Source organism: Dinoponera quadriceps, unplaced genomic scaffold, assembly GCF_001313825.1.
Source record: "Dinoponera quadriceps isolate SergipeBrazil2010 unplaced genomic scaffold, ASM131382v1 scaffold1850, whole genome shotgun sequence".
NCBI classification, from domain to species: domain Eukaryota; kingdom Metazoa; phylum Arthropoda; class Insecta; order Hymenoptera; family Formicidae; genus Dinoponera; species Dinoponera quadriceps.
Window position 1 is genome coordinate 516,184 of NW_014556042.1, and position 22,907 is coordinate 539,090.

Genomic DNA, 22,907 nt, shown 5'->3' on the forward strand with positions numbered 1-22,907 from the left:
CATACGGTGCAGGTGGTGAGACTCGATATTACGCGCCTCGGCGTCGACAGTTCGGTTAGCGATCGTAGCGGGTACACGTAGTCGAAAACACGCTATTAATATAAATCATTAATTTTATCGTATTGTGATTTACTATCCGCAAGTGAGGATTATGAGGCATTTGTTTCGTCGCATTAAGATCCACCCTCTCGGGCGAGCTTATTTAATCGAGCCGGATGTTTGAATGTATTTTTAATGTATTTCTCGCGTATTTTGTCGCGAATCAACGTCCGTTGTAATTAAAGATGAACATCGCTTCTCCGATCGCTCGGCCGTATTTGTAACGCGACGCGGTTATAAATACGACGTTTATTTTGCCCAAGGCGCACACAATAACGTTCTCTCTCGTGCCGCTCGTTAAATTGCGATAGAAATTGGATCCCGCCCGAGAAACAGCGAATCTATAAAATTGTCGAACCGACACGGGCAACAGCGCGTTCCTATTTTACATTTTCAATGGAACGGTTTGCCGTTTCCCCCGCCCGCCCCCGCGACGCATTGCGCAACGGATATTTTCCAACGCCGCCGCATTCCGTTTCTCAAAAGAAATTACGGTCGACGGCGGGAAATGGAACCGCTGCTCGAGCGCTCGCGCGATCGTCTTGTTCACCGTCGATTGTTCGTTGATAGTATCGAGAAGTAGAAGCGTTCAGGCCGACTTTGTGCCACGACGTCCCCGTGATACACTTTTCACCTGGCGACGCGCATCACCCTCGGCCTCGCCAACTTGTTTCCGGAAGGAAATTAAACGTATGAACGTAGAATGCGAGTTAAACGAGAGATCGATTGCAACCGGCAGAGACACGGGGGGAACTCGATATTTTTTGCGGGTCACCCTCAGCGGTCCGCGAGACTTTACGTCACTTCTCTTAGAGTGACAGAAAGAGAAAGAGGACGGGAGAATTGAAAAATGGGGAGAGATTGACGGGTGAATAATTGATAAATTGATCGAACACGCGCCGAATGTGATCCGCGATTCAAGAGACGTCAGAGACGAGATGTGCGAAGACACGGGTCGTGAAGAGGCGCGGAATCGTCGTACGATTCCGTTGAACTTCCGGTTGTAAAACGGGCCGATCGATCGACGAGGATCAAGTGACCCGAATAACCCTGCCGATCGAATTTGGCCGTCATTATTTATTTAGGTAGGTCCCATCGGCCGAGCAATCTCGAGACGCGACGAGAGGGAGACGAGTAGAGAAAGCGGACGAGAACGGGACGCGAGATCTCGCCGAGATACGGGCGAGCCAATGATCGATTTTAATTTCCGCCTGTTGGAGGAAATAAATTGCGCTCGTCTGTGTGTGAAGATGAATCGCACTCGTGCGTGTATGTGTGTGTGCGCCATTCCGCGTGTCAGGCTAAATGCACAAAGTGGCCGTACGTGAATGGTCAAATTACTCCGAGCGGCACGCGTTAGCGGAACGATTCACAAGCTCGGAAGCTGGATGAACACGTCGCTTATTAGTCGGCGAAGTGTTAATAGTGCCGGCACTTGCCAAGTTCCCCCGACGAACGAGCGGTATCGACATTCTGACGAGTGGCGGTTTCTTCGCGTAATCGTTAGCTTCTATTAGACTTAGTCCTCGCGCGCAATCCTGCTCGCCTGACCGTCATGATTTCCGAGAGAAGCGAAAATAAAGCCGATCGCTGACAATCCCGACGCGGTTGTAAGGAGAAGGACGATGGGACACGTTAGGCGTTTCCTCGACACTCGTCCGAATCGATCATTCGCGTGTTCGCGCGCGCGCGAATGGATGTATTATTAGATTTATTTTCAGCGCGCGTACGAGCCGATTTATTCGCCCCGCGCTGATTGACTTCGTCGTGTAACGAGATTATTTTCAACGAAGTCTCCTTTCGCAATGGCCGACATTCAGCAGAGAGGAGGGTGGACATTTCCACTAAAAAAGGGACGCGACCCGAGGGTTGTGCCAAAGTGAAATCAGGACGGACGATCGAAATGAAGTCTTCGGGGAAGGGTGGCCGGGAACGAAGGGTGCTTCATCACATGGAATAACCAGCGACAATCGGTTTAATTTTTAATTCGATCTCGAGCGGCGCGCAAGAAGCGCTCGATAGTGCGCCCGGCAGTACGCGTTTCTCGTCGCCCTGCATGACTGAATATTGATCTTTGATTTATCAGAAATGCACAGCGCGCGGCGTATTATTATCGGGGAATCACGAGTCGGTTAATTTATTCTATTTACGAACTCAATGCCACGCGATACGAAATAAGATCGACTGAGATTTTTACGAGAACTCGCAGCGGAATCAAAAGCGGAGCTTCCGATTTTTATGTATTTCCATTTCCACACACATCGTCATAAAAATGTACAGGGTGTCCGATCATTTTCTCAAGATCCGTCGTGTGCGGGTTAAACTGAACAAGAAAGTTAAGTACTATTCTGCAAAATTCGTAATAGTTATTTAGTAACTAATTAAACCATCTGAGCGAATGGGAGAAAAAAAGTAAGTACCGAACTCTGCAGGTATGCATAAACCATGATGGCTTCCGCTTCCGGTGCGCTCGTTCACTCAAACGGTTTAATTAATTAATTAATAATTATTACGAATTTTGCCAAATGGTACATGACTTTTTTTGTTCAATTTATCTGCTCTACTTGCACACGAGTCCCGAGAAAATTACTGGACACCCTATATATCCTTCGTTGTTCCACGTATCTCTAAAATCGTCCCATTTATCAAGTGCATCGAGTGATCTTACCGGGGATCGCAATATCTCTTACTTCGATACAACGTAAACGTCTCTCGTGAAAAACGTCGAAACGTTCGCGAAAACGAGAGAGAGAGAGAGAGAGAATTTCGAGCAAAGAGATGAAAGGAGGGGAGAAAATAAGGGAGAGAGAAAGAGAGAATAACTGTGGCCTAAAGAGAACGACTGAAATAAAGGAAGCCGCCGAGTAGAACACCGCGATGTGACCGAATTAATTATCGGTTTTTGCCGCGACCTCGCCCACTTCGCATTTTTCGCCGGCGTGCATTTGTATCTCTTCTTCGTCTCTCTTTTCCGTTTCCGCGCTACGGTTGCCCTTCCGTCTTTCGGCGGACGCACGAGTCGCATTTAACCCAGAAAAGCTACATCCCAAACGAAGTGCTCAGCGCACACTCTTCTTCCCTACCGCGCCCCGCTGCATTTCTCGTTCCGCCGCCGCTCTTTTCTGCGCTTCGATTTTTCATGCTTTTTTTCATTTCTGTTTCACTTAAAAATAAAACTGTCTTTTGCATTCGCACCCATATATGTGTATGTATGCGTGTATGTGTTGTACATGCGTGCGTTTACCAATGCTTAGAAATCATCCTTCGACGGTACCGCCTACTTACATATTTTACAAACGGGATTTGCCCGCGAATCCGCGCGAACGTCCGCAAGAAATACTGCAGCGGTGGATATCGGCGGCATTAGAAATCGTAAATCACTCGCGAAAATGGGTGGCTCATTAATAAGGCGCTTACCGGGGTGAGGAAGTGGCGTCCGCTACTGTGGTGGAAGCTCGAAACTGGCAAGATACCAAGTCACGAACAATACACCCAGAAATTCCGACACGTTCTCTATTCGAGCCAATCGAAGGCGGCTCGACTGTCTTGCTTGAAAAATGTTACCAGCCCGTTGAAACGCGCCTGTCGTTGTCGCCGTCGCGCTGGTATCGCGAATTCGCATGAGATCGCGATTAAATCGACAAACGCGAATCAGGAACTCACGAGTGCAAAAAGGAACGTGACAATTCGCAAATAGGAGCAAGAACGAGGAAATTTCCCCGAGTCGAAATTTTGCTGCTATTCTGACACTTTTAAGAATAGCTTGCGCTTATTTAGACGGCATTTTATTTCATACATTGCGATATATTCTATTTACTTTTAAATATTTTCTAAATTATTATGGGAGTAAAAAGTACCTGGTCGAAAAGATTAATTGAAGAAACCACAAAACCCATATGAACTTTATTATTCAAGAGTTAAGATCATCATTAGGCTCAAAGTAGGAATTACATTATTAGAATTGAAATTGAACCTAATTTTACTATCTTAGTTCTTACTATGTTGTAAGAATTAAATTGTTAGAATTAACAATTTAACACGGGACCAAAATTTCGAATTGGGTCGGCCGAATGAACGCGCTTTTCCGGAGCGGAGCGTGACGAAGCGTCGCGATCATCCCCTGCTTTTCATCGACACCGTAGAAGATATCCAAGGCACATGTGCATGTATGTGTGTGTATGTTTGTTCATTTTCGGCGTAGAGCATATTAATTTTCGCAAAAGAAAGTCGCGCGGTTTGTCCGCCTTTGTGGAGCACGCGCGCAAGCGGGAGACTATCCTCGCGCGACGTCACAATCGAAACTTGTAATAATTACTAGCGGCCGCCGTAATGTTGTCCGGCCGAGATCAAAGCCCCCTTACTTCCTTTAACGTACCGTGGCTCACGGCTATAATCGCGCCGTGTATGCGCCGCGCACATATGCATATTACTGCGCCCGGCGTGCATACTGACGGGCGCGCGCGCGTGTGTTATCCGCCCGTAATAGCGGGTTGCAAGCCGGACCGAGAGCTTTGTGGCAACAGGAAACAGGCCACACCGTTGAATACTCCCTATGAATCTCTCTCGTCTCGTACCTCTCCCTCGGCCCCGCTCCGTCCTCGTATCGTTCTAATAACTCGAATAAAAACGCCCCGACGATCGCGATCGGAATTGAGCGTGGCACTAACGCCGCATTTCCGCCGCAGGCGGGTGTAACAAACCCCGACCCGCCGTGTTTCGTCGCGACTCGAGTGAGATACCGATCGAGAATATTATCGTTACGCATGTTCCGACTCTTTCCGCTCTCTCCTTCGTTCCTGACGAGACCGCGACGACTTTGAAAAACCTGCGCCGGACGGAACACCGACGGCAACACGAAAATTTTTGCGTTGAATTCAACACATGTCCCAAACGCGCAACTTCTCGCGTTAATTTAACACGAGCATGTTGAAAAGTAACAGAAATATTATGTCAAAAATTCACAGAAATGTTATGTCAAAAATCAACACAAGATTAATACATTGAGAAAAATTTCCATCAGATAAACCTATCAAATGATGTGTCCGATTGTTATTTTTGTTGTCCGATCGAGCGACGGCTACCTTCATCCGATGAAATTATCGGTGCAATTACCGATGAAATATAATCGGGAAATTGGTCGTCCTTTGTATAATCGTTGTAATTTTCATCGGATGAAATGACGAAATGATCGGACATTGCACTTGGTCGGATACATCCGTCTGTTACTTTTTAATTGAATTATCCAATCAGATATGATCGGATATTTTTTATCAGTGTACGTTAATCGGCACTGCAATATGAAGTGCTTTATTTTAACACTTACACATGTTGAATATCGACACAACACAAAATGTTGAGATAACATAAGCACACAATATGTTCAATTGCCGCACGAATATGTTAAAAATTTAACACACAAATTTCAACGAGTGCCGATTTCAGCACAGGTACGAAGTGTTCTTTTAATGCGAATGAATTCGTCTTAATCCGCGGGATCGTTTCGACGATGTCCCCGTGCGATATCAACAGCAGCGACGGTTGCGAGGTTTGCTCGGTTGCTTCTTCGCGGAAATACCGTCGCGGTTTTCGTGTGCGCGACGTTAACGCTTAAGTGATATTTCCCTTAAGTGCGACGACAATCCCCGCCGGCTCGGCGAACCGATCTTCGCCGAGTGTGTGATTGCATCGGAGCGAACATCGGTGAGACGGCTTAGTTTCCGCTCAATGCGATCGTCGACTCGGTTGCTCGCTAACCAGCGGAACGTTTTAAGGGATTTCCCGTAGTATTTACTGTTAAGTTACTGCTACGCTCGTGACAGAGTGGGGTGTGAGAACGCGCGCGCGCATGAGCGAGTGCAATCAGTCTCTCGGTTACACCCAACTGTTTGCATCTACTTGATTAGATCTACGAATGCGCTTGCGAATGCAGTTAGGTTAATTATCTGCGTTACGTCAGCCGGGAATCAAAGCGGGGGGTGGGAGGGGGAGGGAGGTTATTCGCTCGCGAAGAATCACGAGACAATGGAGAAACGGTCGAAACGCGTGTTTCTCAAAGTCGCGGTAAAAAATAGAAAAGAAAGAGGGAACTTCGAGTGCGACGAGCAGGGAGGTGCGTCGGCTTTACAATAAATAAAAACGCCAGACTTACGTCTGATAACTCGGGGCATTAGATGCGCTCGTAAATATCGAGTTAATAAGATAATTGTGACACACAGGTAGACAAAAGCGGCCCTAAGCTCTGTTTTGATCGGTCAATTTGTCCAAATAGGCGCTTCCATCGGACGTGGGCTTCTTATTTTCACGCGGTACCGCCCCGCAGGGGAGACTTCGAAATAACGGCAATTAGAATCGTCGGGCCGTCTTCGGGGAAGAAGCCGTTCTTCTCTCGCTCTCGCCCGCCGATGTGCATCCCACCGCCCACGGCGCGGTATGATTGAACACCGGTCCATTTGGGGGATTTAGGAAACGGCCCGGGCTCGAGAAAGGGAAGAACCTGTTCCCTCCGCTCGCGATGTTTTATTGAACTTCATGCTGCTGCACCAATCGCGAGATTAGGCGAGATTATGTAAAGCGCGCGCGGCCGTTCAACGTGAAGAATTGCACCCTTCCACATAATTTACGCGAGTCTCTTATTCATCTGTGCTTTTATCCGTGTCACCTGCGATTTATCTACGGTTTCTATCCCTGTTGTAATTTTACGCGGGTATTACTTCGCGAGATTACCGTTACGTGTGTCGACCAATACGAGTCGAATTTTCTTCCTATGGTTTAATTCTACAACATAGTAGAAACTAAAATAGCAAAATAGATCCAATTTCAATTTCAATTCTAATAATATAACTCTACTTTGACCCTGATGATGTCTTAAATTTCCGTTTTCGTTGTTTTAGCGTCAAAATAGGTTGTTGAAGGCGGCATTAAAATTCAATTTGTGAGAGAAAAAAGACAGTTAAAAATTAAAGGTTCAGTACTGAAAATCACTAATATAGGCGACATAAACTATAAATCTGCAATATTGACAGTGAATATCCGAAATATATATATTTTGTTTATTATTACACGTTTCATATATATATATTACTTAAATATATTATTATTGTGTACAGTTATCGTATATTATAATGTGTAAAATAATAAACAGGATATCTTTAGCATCACTGTTATTTTTATTCATTCTGAGATCTTTTAGTCTAGTAACCGGGTGACCGTCATTAGAGAAGTGGCAACGTTGCATCGGGTATCGTTGTTTCTTTTCACCATGAAATGTAACGCGCCATGTCCGGTGTACCAGTAACGAGGTGACTTTTGTACAAACTCAAACGAAAAGTATCATCCGGTGCAAGTTGCAGTGACAGAGACGCGGAAGTCGGTCGGATCGATTGTAGCCACCGCCGCCGCTACCGCCGCGCTTACTTCGATGACGAAGCGTCAGCTGCACTTAACCTAATGAAAAATTTTGCGGCGCAGTCTAGCGGAATCGCACGGTATATAATGTGATCGGCGGAGACGTGATCTGGAGACGCTTCTTTCAACGGAATATCGCGTGGTGAATCTCCTTCCATTTTTCTTCTCCTTTTTATTCGTAGGGTTCTACTTGTTTTCTTAAACTCCCCCGGAGCAGCCGAAATGACAGATTTAGCGGCCGTACGCGTTGCGAGATATCTTTGATATTTATTTAGCTGTCTCGCGCGCGGCGACTCAAGGGCTAATAAATTCGAGGGAGAACCGACACGAGCTTATTTCGACCCTCCAGATAAGGGCGTATAATTTAAGACGAAAGCAGTACGCGCGAGAATGTGAGGCGAAAGGAGAAAGAGAGAGAGAGAGAGAGAGAGAGAGAAAAGAGAGGTGGAAAAGCACATTTTCGGCTGAAATATGCATACCCTTCTGACACACGGAAGACGAAGTCAAAGGTCCTGGAAAAATCTCTCGAATCTCCTTTAAGCGCCTTATATCTTCGGCCGTTTCTTACGGGATGCGTTTCCCGGTGCCGATTGTCGTCTGATATATTCGAGGAGTTCGGTGAAATCTCGGCTGGAAACCACGGGATATTTCTCCATAGATCACGTAGATCGGATTCTCGAGGCGAGGAAAAGGATTATCGCGAACATGAGAAGCGGTTGTCACGTACAGATGTTGTCATACCATGAAAATATCGGTGCTAATATTGAAACGGATACCTAATTAAGAGTATCAATATCGTTAGTAATACCAGTATTCGATACTGGAGTATCAAAACTTAAACAATTTTTAAATTAGAGGAAATACAAAAAATGAAGAAAATCTTTTTCTTGCAAGCTACTTTTAAGTGTCTCGCACGTCTACGCATAATAATCTTGCTACGGTACAAAGATATTTCTACCTTCTGCACTGAAAGGGGAATATTGGTGCCAAGATTATATCAGTAGTATCGCAACATCCCCTATTGCCACGTAGAACGACACGTGCTTCGACGATGCTCATTACGGTATCGTCGCGTGCGCGTTCGCGTCTCATTTAGATATTCCTCGAAATAAACGGAAGCACGAAAACGACCGGCGATATCCCTGACGGATACGTTCGTGACGGACATTCGCTGGACAATTGGGAGCCGGCGGAGAGACGAGAAAAGAGAGGCAGGATGTGCCGAAGCGACCGGCCCGCCGAGGAATTACGATCCGCGGAATAAAGTCATAACTTCCGTGGGCCGGTGCGTGCGGTTTCTGTCAACACGATCGGATAATTTTCTTGTTTCGCAGCAGCGAGGCAGGAAATCGGGTGAAGAAGAAGAAGAAGACAAGAAGGGAAGCAGGCGGGTAGGTAGGCAAGGCAAGCAGACAGGCAGGGTGGTCCAGCCTCGGGATTATTGCACGCGTCTGGGTGGAAGACAAAGCGCGGCGGTTTTTCTTCCCCGGCAAAATGCGGCTCGCTTCTGTATACGACCGAACTATCTCTTGTTTTCCCGAGCGAAATATTTACGAGCCGCGGGATCGACGTCTTTACTTCGCACTTGATGTTAGACGGAGACGCGACGACGGCGACTTATCTCAGGCACTCGAGGACCTTTTCCGAAATTCACGGCTCTGGCGTGCGGCCTCGAGGGTCGCGAGAGGCTGCGTCTTCTTGGCACGAATAACTCGAGCACGAGTTTGACACGATAATAGTTAAGCGTGAGAAATAGACTGCCTCTCGGACGCGCTCCCTCAAGTGTCGATTACGCGCGGGCGGTTCTCATTTCACGGAGCTCGGCTCGCGCAGAACGCACCACTCGAGGCGTTCTCCCGCTCGTTAAAAATGCATCTGTTCTTTCGAAAACAACGCGAGAGAACGGACGAAAATTCCCCGGACCGGAACCGTCGCCTTTACGACAAAACACGCGTCGTTGATCGCGTCTCCCGTCTCGAGACGGCCTCGAGTGCGCACTTACGAATAACGGATGGCCCGATCGTCCGACTGTCGAGTAAATCAAGACGATCGCGTCGGAAGACGCGAGAATATGATTACCGGCGATTGCGAGCGATTCGCTCATCGGGCTCGACGGGTTAACACATTGCGTACGGGTGACGAGAAATCTCGTTTTTAGTAAGTCGAACGTTGTGGCCGGGCGACGAGATATCTCGTTTTCAGGTTTCTTTGACTTAATCAATGACTTAAGAAATTAAAAATAGATTTTCTTGTTACGTCACCAGAGTAACGAAGACTCGCGCATTCTCGAAACAAATGGTCAGTGAATAAATGTGTATATAATTGTCGTGTTGAGCGAGTAGAGTGCCGTACGCAATGTGTTAAAAATGTCACGCGGAATCAGTCGTTGCGCTCTCTCGGATAACAGAGCGGCGATTATCGCCGGCTAGGAGGATCGTTCAGAATCGTGCAGCTCGGACCGGGCGAAGCGGAGACGAAAGCGTGTGCATTCGCGCCCGTTGAATATTTATCAAGCCCGATTAATAACGTCGTGTAATTCCGGCGCGTGGAAGTGGCTCGGGGAAGCGGCGAGAAACGCGCTCAACGAAACAAAAGGAGCCGCGCGGAGAATCGCTGACTTAATTGGCGGCATTTAGCATAATAGCCGCGCGTAGCCCATTGAATGAGCCTTCTTTTCCCGTATTGCCGCTGTGACCAATTATCATGCGCGCCGACAATAGGCCGCGCTACAATATTAACGGCCGGACGGCCGATAGGCACGGCGCGAAATATCGCGTAAAAGTTACGACGCGCACTCCCGTCCGCCTCGCTTTCGCGAGCCAACCCAGCACTTTGCATGCCTGTGTCCGCTGTTTCGCTTGGAAATACACGCGGTCGTTCGTCCGTTGTAATTATTTTTGGCACGCCGGTGCGCCTGCGTGCGGACGCCGGGAAAATCGTCTTGTTCCGAGGGAAAATCGGGGAGGTCCGGCAGAAACGAAATTTCGTAATCGTGCGGACCAACGAGAGCAGGGAAACCGCTCTCCCGAATCCGACTTGGATGTTCGGTTTTGTCGCCGATAAAATAAATATAGGCGGCCGCGTCCGGCGGGTGGAAGACGAATTATAGCGCGATAATGATTCGTGGAGAAAGGCGCGCCACCGCGATGGCCGATTCTCTCCGATCGACCTCCCAAGTGTTTCCGAATAATATGCTGGAAAAAAAGCGGAAAAAACGAGAGGCCCGATCCTCGTCAAAGTCACGCACGCGGACGCGCAGGCACGCACCTAAAGCGAGGTTAATGGAAACGTTAACGTCGACACGAAACGCCGTCTTCTTCTTCGAGGAGAAGGCGTGATGTCTCTTTTTTTTCCTTGTATTACGTACAAATTACACAGGGGCTTCACACGAGTAAGAACGATATCCCAAATTCATCGCGCCGTGTGTAGAGGAGGAAACTTTATAACGGTTGACTGGCCAGGCGTTCGGTTGCACGTCTGACTTCTCTCCCCCTCCTCCCTCTTTCTTGCTGATCTGCAAAATATTCGCGCTTACGATCAAACATAAACCCTTTTCGTAATTGGCAACCAACGATGTGTCCTTTTTCTCGCCCGGAGCTATATTCGAATCGTCGCATAGGGCGTCTACTCAAACCCGAAAAAAATTCCTTGAGAATTCTCCATAATGTTCCAGACAATTTGTTGAAAATTCCAAAATGGAAATATTTTTAAACGTATTTTGCAAATGAGTATGTATTTGTTGTGCAAAATTCCCTTAATACTTTCTATTCATAAAGTTTATAAATCACCAAATAAAATTAAAAATCACTCGGGTTTCAATGATTAAATTTGAAAAATGTTAAAAGAAACTGTAAAGACTAAAAAAGAAATATTTTATATTGGCCAAAATACAACTTTTATAAATCTATTAAAATATAAATATTTGGTTTAATTAAACAAAATTGCATCTAACATGAAATCGTTGGCTTCGATGCTGAATATCGGATTCGATCGATATCGGATCGAATCAATATGCTTTAAACATCTCAGCGATATAATCAAACAATTAAATTATATATATGTAGATATAGAAGGAAAGAGTATTTATTATAAACATAAAAGAAACGCTAATATTTAAATATTATCAAAAAATTCAAAAAACCTTAAATTTTCGCGCCTACGATTTATATAACGCTATTCTTTATTAATTAAAATTAATTAAAAATCAAGTCGGAAAAGTCCTGAACTATTTTCTTCTTGATGAAAAGAATATTATTAAATAAAATTCAATTAACCACACGATACTTGTTTATGAATAACACGATAATACGGCTTGCAGACAAATGTACATTTAAAATTCCCTGAAAATATCCTAAATACCCTTTTCCGGGCATAAGCAAATTCCCTGAGAATTCCAGGATTTCCAGGTTTCTTCAGGCAGTGGACACCCTGTCGAACTCTATCGTGAGGGACGCCCTATCTCCTTTTTTCGCAGTTTTTCTCAATTTGCGATATTTTGTAATAATTTGCGTGCACGACAACCGCGGAGTTTATTGACCGGTTTCATCGAGAGGCTGGAAAACAACTGGGCGCCCCGTTATCGTTGATAAAAATTCGCACGGGGGGAAAAAGGGGGGGGAGGTCATCTCACGCGCGCCTCACGTGTGCCCACTTTTCCAGATTTCCGCGTGAAACGCGACGCATCGTCGCACTTCGCACCGGCCTCTGCACGGGCGCTTCATTGTTCGCGTTTAATTGCTTTTCGTTCGCAGGGCCCGACGAAAATCGTCACGCGGATTTCGCACTGCGTTGTCAGTCAGCGATTGACTCGCAAAAAAAAAAGAGGAAAAACAGTGTTTCTTTTTTGTTTACCGTCGCTCGCCGAGAGCTCGATTTTCGGGTGGTGGAGGGGGGGAGGGATTCGCGAGGCTGCGCGCGCGCGTCGCAATTCGCGTGAATCGCGACATGACACGACGGAGTATGCGACCGAGCACGGGTGTAGATGCCACATGGGCGTCACCGTCACGGTCCCCCTCTCGCTATGGATCGTTTTACGCTCGAGATACATACGCGCCGATACAAAAAACGCGAGCACGAGACGATCCGAGAGCCGTCTTGCGACGCCTGGATATTCTCAACATTCCGATGAGCAATGGTAACGGGACCTCGCAGATAATCCCATCTCTCTCTCTCTCGCGCGCGCGCCCCCCGCAGGCGCGATACGAGAAAAAAATTTAATTATCGAATGAACCAATTTGCGCATAATTCGTTGCTCGAATGTGAACTCACTTCACGGGATCGTCGCGCTCTCTGTGTACATACGCTATCGCTCGTCGCAGCGACGTTTGCACCGGGTCGTGTAACACAGGGGAATTAGAAATTAATTATCCCGTCCGCGCGCACTTCTCTCAAGATTCTTCTTCTCCGTAATTCCTCTCTTTCTCGAAATAGGCGCCCTTCATTAAGGACGAGTTATTCTGTAGCTTTGTTTCGCCCGCTCGCGCGCGAATTCGCGAATTCCAAGTGCTCTCGGGACGAGTGTCATTTGCCCTGGGCGCGCCTTTCGAGAGGAAAGTTTATTTTCGATCGTCGGGACAATCGCCGCGGATATGGCTTCGGCAACCGGATTTAATTAAAACTTTTACGACAATGGAGACGACGACGACGATGGGGGAGAAACGGCGAAAGAGAGGAAGACCTTACCGTCGACTAATCAATCGACATCGCGGTAATCAGGAAGGGGAAAAAAGTGTGTCACGGTGGTCCCGGCGAGTCAGAGAGACAACGAAGAGGGCCGGGAGAATGGGACAAAGAAGAAGGAGATAGAAAACGGTGAAAAGCGATAATGAGCGGCCGGACGAACGGGAGAGACCGATACCGATACCAGCAGCTTCCGGTTTCACGCGAGGTGAACGGAAAAGTTGGCCTTTGTGCTGCGACGCGGAGCGCAACGCGAGAGAAGGAGCGCGCGATTTCAACGGCAGAGCGCATCTATAAATCTATAAATCCGCGCACACGTAGCTGCGGGCGTGTGTGTACGCGCGCGAGCGTACGTGGGCGAACAGCGCGCGATAGGCTGGTTAACGAGCATAAAATTGGTGGCGATCGATCGTGAAAAAGATCGAACGGAAAGCTCTCTCTCTCTCTCTCTTTCTCTCGGCCCGGCGACGGGATTTTTTTATCCGGCCGTGGGTTCGACGAACCGACGGGTTTTGCATCGCGAAATTGCGACTCGCGTCAGTCGTTCGCTCGCTCGCTCACGTCGACCGGGGTCAAGGGCTCGCGCACACGAATGTTTAACTGCGGCTCTTAAACAGGCAGTAAAGTAGCGTAATGCGCGTCTGTCGGCCAGAAGTTGATCGATGATTCCTTGGGACAAAGAGCTATATCGATTTTATTGCCTAGAATATATCGACAAGCTAAGCGCGTCGCGGATCGCCGAGGACACGGCCGGCGCAACGACAATTTTATATATTCCCCGTGCCTGTTGGAAATGTCTGGCGCGGTTGGTTCTAAATGAGGCTCTCTCTCGTGTGCGCGCGAACGAGGGAGAGAGACAAAGAGAGGACGGGATGAGTGTGTGTGAAGGAGAGAGAGAGAGAGAGAGGAAAGGGGAGAAAGGGAGAAACAACGTAAAATAAAATGACACCGGTGAAACGCCAGACGCGGAATAGCCCCGCTGGCTGGGTGCTCGCTGCTGCGATGTTTCCACGGCGATTTTATGAAGTTAAATCGTCGTTTAAGCAGCGCATTACGCCTAACTGCCGTGTTGCTTGCAATGAATCACGATTATTTAATTGGAAATTGATGGTGCGGCGCTCGGCTCCGTCGACGGAAAAGCGAAGAAAAGCGCCGGAGCCCTTCGTCCCGTGAACTGGTCTAATAGAAAAATTTCCATCGGATAAACCGATTAAATGATGTATCCGATGATTTTTACTGTCTGATCAAGTGATGGATATCTTTATCCGATCAAGTATCCGATGAAGTTACTGATAAAATCTATTCGGAAAATTAATCACCCTTTGTATATCTGTTATAATTTTTATCGAATAAAGGCGCGGACTGGATCGGATGAAGTGACGAAATGATCGTTGCACTTGATTGCAGATGTATCCGTTTGTTACTTTTTAACTGGATTATCCGATTAGATATGATCGAATATTTTTCCTAGTGTAAGATAGCGATCACGGAAAAAAATATTTTCCTGGCACAGCAAACTTCTCAGTTACTATGCGGACAGCAGAAAGATTTGTTACACGGACAAAATAATTTTACCGTTGTAGCGTTGTTGGCACAACCAAATTATTTTGCTGAACATATATCCAGCAAATAGCAATTAATACTTTTAACAAACCTTCTTCGCTGTCCCAATAAATCTGTTTGCTGTTTCAAACCAATCTCTTTGCTGCCCGTATAGTGACTGAGAAATTTGCTGTGTCAGCAAAATATTTTTTCCCGTGATAGGTAAGCCTCTTCTGTCTGCTTATTTATGACCAAAACACGCATTCCTAAATTCTCCAGATTCCTTTTCCTTTCCCAAGTCATCCCGCAAACGTACAACACGCAGTAACAGTTATGGCTCAAGGGTACGCGCGGCACTCCACGCTGAATCCTCACGGAATAACGCAACACCCGCGCATGTCGTGGCCAAGATTCGTTTATTGCGACACTACGAGCGTCATGTCGCCGTCTATTCTCCCGACGGCGATTTAGGCGGTTCGTAGGCGCGATTATCAGGGCGACGTACTGGCTCTGCACAGGCCGGTGCCCCTTCGCCGGTCCTCGTAATAAATAGTACAACTTCATCGCGCGCCCCGTAAACGCCCGTAACTTATGCCGGTAACTACGCGGACACGCGTTCCTTTGACGCGGTGCAGCTTTGAAGCCGGACTCGGTGGAACTTTCCGAAGCGCGCGATCATTCGTTTCGTTGGCAGGCTCGCTTTTAGCCACGGCTCGAGACGGTCCGTCGCCGTCGCGGCATCGAGACGCGGCAATACAAATCGATCCTCGCGCGCCGGGAAAAATCGAGCCGCGTCTTTCCGTGCTGACGCGGCAGTCGGCTTGTTCTTTGGACATTCACCATCTTATCTCTCTCTCTCTCTCTCTCTCTCGTTTCCTTTTCTATTTCCATTCCGTCGAGAGACGCTTTATCTAGTGATGAGACGATAAGGACGCCTTGTTTATCGGCTAGATATGATCTTGGGCGTAGCGACGAGCCGAGAAATTTGGTCTTTAAGCCAACGGCACGACGTGCAATTAATATTCACCGAGCATGCGTTGCATAGTCGCAGTTTATAAACGTCACGTCACGGAAAATGAGTCTACAAGGTGGAAGGGATGCCGGGAGGTGCGGAAAGGCGAGGTCTTTCACCCTTCTGGCGGTGGTGGTGGTGGGCTCTTTTTCGAGTGCCGTGCGCGATTTCGAATTCCGCGTCGCAGCCCTCGCCGCTCCACCACGCCCTTTTACAATGCTTTATTCAATGATCGCGGGAATGGCGAAAGTTTCGACCTCGTTCGAGTGTTATTGGATGCATAAGCGATTCGTAAAGCGGCGCCCTCCGAGAGCCCGGCCGCCGTTTTCGAATTACCGGCGAAAAAATATCGCGAATATTTCGCTAATCGGTCTTTCATTAACCGTGAGAGCCCGCGATCAAATCACCACCGTGACGAGTCTCTCTCTCTCTCTTTCTCTCTCCTTCTGCCCCCAATTCCTACGTAAGGGAACGTAATAAATCACATTCACGATGTTTCACGCTTCGTGCATCGGAGCATCGAGTGTAACGCTACCCATTTAGGCGAGAGCCCGAACTTCTCCCGAAGGCCCGGAACGAGTTTAAGCGGGAACGAATTTGAAATCACGGATCTCCGGAGAGATTCCCGTTCCACCGTGAAGACGCGAAACGAGACGGAGGAGGAGAGGGCCGCATTATATGTATACGAGTGTAAGCCAGCTGCGACGGTCGTGATAAGACCCTCGTCACGCTTCTTCCGAGTCACAAAATCAAATCAAACATCGGTCGCGAGTCGCGTTTAAGGGCGCTGAAAGCGTTCCGGGAGGCGCGCCGACTGGGCCCTCGAGGTTCTTCAAATGCGTATAAGGAGCCCGTCGAGATGTTATTACTACAAATATTATCTTTGGGGACGTCCCTATTCTTGGTCACGCTCGCGTGGAAGCGCGCGGTTTCGACACTTTCGCCCGTAAGGACTTTCTTCCAGACGACCGAACCTTCTACACGCTCTCGTGTGGCCCTTTCTCCCTTTCCCTTCGACGGAAGTCCCTTCTGGAGAAGACAGTGTCCTCTTCTCGCAATTACATTCAAAGCTCCTCTTTCTTTCTACGTCTCTCTCTTTCCCCCCTCCCTTTCCCGTGTTCGTCTTTCCAGTCGAAATACACTAAATCGAATCTTCCCGAAAGTTTGCGTTAATAAACTTCTTCCCGCTGCGCTTCTCCCGCGGAGGTTCACCACAGGCGATACTCTCGAGAGAGAAAGAGACAGCAATGATGACAAATATACGAATGAAGAGATGTTCTCGCAGCGTCTCTCTTTCACTCTACCTCTCGCGGCATCGAAACCGGTATTATACGTCGCGGCTCTCTCAGCCGGCTATCGATCAAACTGATTCATAGCCTATAATCTGTATCTACCTGCAACGTGATCCACGTTTACAAATATAAATCGCACGTATCTGCGAATATCGGGTTTTACGGATACACGTGCATTATTACGGCGGAAGGTGCATCGCGCGACTATTAATAAATCACGGACGCATACCGTTTCGCGTATTATGCGCCGTCGAGTAAGCCGGCTGTGCGCTTATATTTTCATCACGGCTATTACGAATCAATATCCCGCGAATTACATTTTCCCGGCCCACTTTATTTACGCGGAATCGCGCACGATTGCGTCGCGGGTATCATTTCCCCGATGCATATTGAGCTTTTATTTATAATTAACCGTAAATCTCATATGTATTTTAGTATCGCACGCGTGAATTCCGTGTGTAAATACACAGCGGAGGATAAAAATTCGAAGTATATCCACTTATATGTTGCAACTGGTGTCAACATTTCGCGCGACGCAAGGAATCGCATTGGTTTTTCGAACGTGCCGAAAAGACTTTTCGCATGAACCGATGGTCGCCACGTGTTTTTCCTTCCAGATGTACACACGATGCGCACAGGCAGCCAGCGACCTAATCTCTTTTCTGGGAAGTTATAAAAGCCCTGCGGGAAACTGAATTTTACACCTTCACGGGTCTGGAATGTTCCAAAATCTACACCGAAAATAAGAGATAGCCCGAGAAGATATCGGTGTGAGATTGCATCACAAAGAAGCGAGCGTGCATTTTCTAATTTTACCGGACGGGATTGTCGAGCGCTCTAAGAATACACCGGCGTACTTTCGCGACGCGTTTGTTTGCGAACTGGCGAGTAGCATGCACGCGTGCGAAACGAGCGTAGGAGCGAGACTAGAAATCGGTGGGAGATACATCGCTTCCCCAGCATCCTTGGAAAAGCCGTCGTCGTCGGAAATCGCGTGTCTGCCACTTTGCAGGACATTTAGCGCGAGGAGCGCGGTACGCATAAGTAAAGCGGCCCACAGGTGCGCATACATTATCAGCGAGCGCGATTCACCGCTGCCACGGCGATCGTCATTCAACGTACGCGAAAGGAGTTAGCGTCATTCATGGGATTCCATTTCGAAATTCTCTCACGAACCCCGTCGGCGTGAAGCTTAAACAAGTCGCTACGGACTCGCGTTTCCGAATCGCCCGTCGCCGAGTATTTGACAAGAAAGGAAATGATGAGTAAATAATATAATGAAATTAGAATAAATAATACATAAACTATATACAGGCGTTGATGCAAACCGCATAGAAAATTCCTTCAGATCTAATTGGGATCCAATCCGATTTCCCAAAGTAATTGTGGATTCTGCGTTAGAAGTGTAATGTTTTAAACATGCGATTCTAAGTGGCAAACACAAACAGATATGTCTGTCTTCTATTTGCTCGTCCCAACGTTTCCGCAAAGATTCTTTTCAGTCTCCGTTTAAAACTTATATATAAAAACATCAGGTGGAAGATAGTATATATAGCTCCAGTGATAATAGTCAGATATACATAGATCAGCATACCTTTATTCTAACTTAATCTAACCTTTAACATTTACGAATATTGGGGTTAGAGTTACCAGAATTTTTTCATCACACGTGCATGTTTATTTACTATGAGATTTGTGCATCATGAATATAAGGATTATTATGAAAAAGAAATAGTTACAAGATTTCACGTATTACTTCTTTGTTGTTCGATTTTCGATATCTTCGACGACTTTAGCAGAATCTTTCAGCGGAGCGCAGTCGCAACAATATCAAAGTTAAATTATGGAGTAAACGGAATTTCAAATTAAATGCGCATGTGCTTAATATTACTAACGTTACATCACTGCACGGAATATTGCACTGATTTCTCGTGTATCATGTAACTTAATCCAATTAGAACTCATCATCAATTTGGGAAATCGGACAAGATCCTAATTAGATCCCAAGATATTTTCCGTGCAAGAAACAGAAAATCCATGTTTAGGATAAGAATGGGATTTCCAATCGGTACCGCGATCGGATAATCTATTTTGAAACAACTTTGAACGTTCTAGTCGAGATTTATGTTGTAAATGGGAAAATCTGGGAAAATTTTTATCCGAGAAATTGAGTTACTGTCAAGGGGTCTCGTAAAAAGTCCGCGAGGGTGCCTCTTTTTGACATATTCATGAGAAGAAGGCGGAAGAAGCGATGTTACGCAATTACATTAGGTAATCACGGAAATAAGCGGGGAAATCTAACGACGCGGCGCGGTCACGTCGCATAAACGTCTCGCGTGGCGACGCGACGACGCGCGATGCACCACCTTTAAAATTCGACACTGCAAGAAATGCAAGTCAGAGAGTCCTTCCTACATCCATAACGGCACGCGGGTGCTTAATGCGAATATGCGAGTATTTCGCGATTTGCATTTATATTTGACCGAAGGCAACGCGGCGCTCGCAGACGCTCCGCGCGCGTTGTATAAATGGCCACGCGCAATTTTTCCAATAATCGCCGAACGGCCTTAATATCGCCGGACCAGAGTTTTACAGACGGTCCCGGCCTCGCCAAAAATAAAACGAAACCGATGGCCGGCGTCGGCGAAACGCCGGCGAGATCAAAGATCGTCGAAAAAATCTCAATGGCGAGACGAATCGCGCGGAATCGTTCGTTCGTTCGCAACTTTTCACGTCTGCTCGGCCACAGTGGCGGATTTATATCCTCATGCGACACACTTCACGCGCGACAATGTCCGCCGATTTAATTTCACCGCGCGTTCCGCCGAAACCCGAGAGAATCGACGAGCCCCGCGTGGAATTAAAAAACCCTTTATTGCCAGAAATTCTTATCGAGCAATATTATTTCACACCGTGGGAATTTCTCTCACGCGCCCAGTTATTTTACATCGGAAGAAAAATAAGCCAGATGAGCTTTAAATATTGAAATATTGGTGAAATATTGAAAAGGTATATATATATTTCTACACGCAAAAAAATACATACTGCATTCAAGTAAGTGTTACTTGTTGTCTTTAATATTTCGTAAGTTTATATATCCTCAAATATACCATGAGTTCATATTATAAACATCAAATTTATTCAAAATACATTCTGAATTCTATTTATAAGTTTACTACTTCAAAAATATCAAATTAAAACAAACTTCGGTTTGCTTATTCAAATTAAGCCAAATTTAACTTTTTCTCGATAAAGTTTATAATATTATTTTTCTCTTGAATATGCATGATAATGAGCTTTCTAAAATTCATGATAGTATATTTTAAGACTATGATTGAAAAAAATATTCTTTATTAAAGGTAATTATTACTAGAAAAAAAGTATTCTTTATTAAAGATAACTATTACTTGAAAAAAAGAAACTGATTAACCGCTTTTGTCAGCGGTATAATGATATTTTTCTTCATGTGGAGGAAAGATATACTCTTCCGCTTCTTTTATTTTTCCCGATTCGCCGTAGATCTTCCCAGCATCCGCTTCCCCGCGAACATAAATCTAGTAGCGTGCGCGCGCGTACTTTGGCAATTGATTCACTATGAAGACAGTATCCATAGATTACGGTGTGTATTTCTGGCGCGATTTTAATCGATCCGAGTAATAATCAGCCGATTTATATTCCGGTGCGTATCCCGTCGTCCTCACAATCGGTACGCGACCGAACGCCCCACCGAGACGAATAAACGAGTCGAGGCACGACTTTGTAATTGCTGAACGCGCGTAGATCATGCGACGCGCTGACATAAGCGACGTTCGTATTTAGTTTGGCGATGCACAATTGACTCGTGGACAGGTTATTACACGGAGTCCGCCTGCTCTTAATGACGCGAGTCGGTATCGGCGTCGCCGATGATAAAGAGCCGTCATTTGTACAAATTATCATTTTCCTCGCTAAATGAAGCATCCGCTCGCCGATTTATGCGCTGATCTAAATATATACTCTTTTATCATTTATCCGCGCCGCACACGACGGAAAAGTCGCAATTGCTTGTGTTCCGCGTTCATTGAACGCGCCAAGACGACTGCTTTGAAATAGAATTTAGAAGATCGATATTAACGAGAAGCTTCGTGACTAGGATAGCCAATTCTTGATCAGCCAATTACAGGATATCGATTTTGAAAAATTAGGACACAATAAAAAAATCGGGACTTTTAATAAAAAATAAATAAATTAGATGATCGTAGCTAACTAAAATGGTTATTCATTATTATGTCAAGATCAAATAATCAACTGAACATAGTTTTCCACTGCGTTTTAATATAAATAATTACTAGTTTATGTATAAAAACAGGTTGATAAAATTTTTGAAACAAAATCAAAGAATAATTAATGAAACATAACTTTCTATATTATGTTTTAATATAAATAATCACTATATTTAAAATTCATCGGACGCCTATTGATGGCGCAGTTCAAGAGAGTTAATGAATTTTAGTATAATTTATTATTATATTTTGTATTATTTATTTTTCGTTAAGTGAAAAATCGGGATAAATGACGTTCCGCCCATTTCTGACAGGACGCCTAAAAAATCGGGACGATTACTCACCCTATTCGTGACAATATCCGAGCGCATTTTACAGCGGATAAAAAATATTCATAAACTCCTCCTCTGTCTCTTGGAATAATATCTCACATGAATAAGGACACTGTGACTGCAATATGCTCTTATTCAATGTATTAATGCAAATTACGACAATGTATTCCGATGGAGACTCTTCCAACTGCATTTCCTCCCATCGTATAGATTTATTTGAAAAAAAAAGGACGAGGTGTATAAATGTTTTCCCCCTTGTCCGCCGCACAAGTATTCCGATCTCGAGGATATCGCAGGGTCAGATTTATACTTGTCCTTAAAGAGGAAAGTTTCGTCCATATTTTCTCGGTCCTTTAGTGCCGCCGAATGTATGATCCTGGAATCTGAGGAGGACCATCTGGAGTAAAAATTCAAGTTTTATATCTCCGATACCTCTTCGCTCCGTCGCACGAGATCCGAGGATCCCGTGGCGTTCCTCTCCGCGTAGAAGACTCCTCGCAATTTGTCGGCACGGCGCGGTTTATCTCCGAGAAAAGGAAGAACGCGAGATAAATTTGAGACCGAGAGCCGGCTAATTACGTATCTTACGGGTGTTCTTCGTTCCTCTTCCCCCTCTTTTTTTCAACTTTGCCGCGTGAAAGAGACGCGACTCGCGGTGTGTACACGCGCGCGCCGCCACGTGCGTGCACACGTGGACATTCACAGGGTTAGCCGCAGTATCGTCGGATACGGGGGAAAGAAAAATAGAAAAAATAGAGATATTCGGGGAGAGGCAGAAAGAGAGAAAAAGAAAGAAGAGAGAGAGAGAGAGAGACGGGAGAAACGGGCGCGCGCGGGAGTCGGAGGGACCGAGACAGGTTCGACGAAGAGAGCGAGAGAGCGCGTGCCGCTCCGAAGCCCTATACCCGTCGGTCGAAAGAGAGCTCGGTGCTCAGTGCTACGATGGTCACCAAGCGGACAGGTCGCAGCCTCTCTCAGCCTCCTCTGCGGTCCACGTTCCCGTCCGTCCGCCGTCTATCAGTCTGTCCGTCTGCGCATACGGCCAAGAGGGAAGCGTGTGCGTACGTCTCGCTTAATCGCGCTTAATTAAGACGAGTCCGAGTCTCACTCGCTCGCTCACTCACTCATTCTCTCTCTTTCTCTCTCTCTCTACCCTCTTTGCTTCTGTTCCGCTCGCTCACGCATGCACGCACTGTCATTGACCGTCTGCGGCCCGCGCTAGCCGTAAATCATCGGCCTTTCTCCCGCGGGAGAGAATGCCGGGTAATTGTGTCACGGCTGATGT

The 22,907-nt window shown here is 46.4% G+C and overlaps 2 protein-coding genes across 5 annotated transcripts in view; one reads left to right on the forward strand and one right to left on the reverse strand.

Annotated features, from left to right (window-relative positions):
- LOC106746475 (mediator of RNA polymerase II transcription subunit 20) overlaps window positions 1–22,907 on the reverse strand; it is a 139,138-nt gene that overhangs the window by 41,566 nt on the left and 74,665 nt on the right. The gene's annotated exons all lie outside the window — the stretch shown is intronic.
- LOC106746474 (facilitated trehalose transporter Tret1-like) overlaps window positions 1–22,907 on the forward strand; it is a 61,114-nt gene that overhangs the window by 13,662 nt on the left and 24,545 nt on the right. Inside the window, exon 1 of one of the 2 annotated variants that reach the window (XM_014623097.1) lies at window positions 22,579–22,679. The exons of the other annotated variant lie outside the window; for it this stretch is intronic. The gene's annotated coding sequence lies outside the window, so the exon portion shown is untranslated. Of the gene's footprint in view, window positions 1–22,578; window positions 22,680–22,907 lie in introns of those variants that run through there. 2 annotated transcript variants of the gene reach the window in all.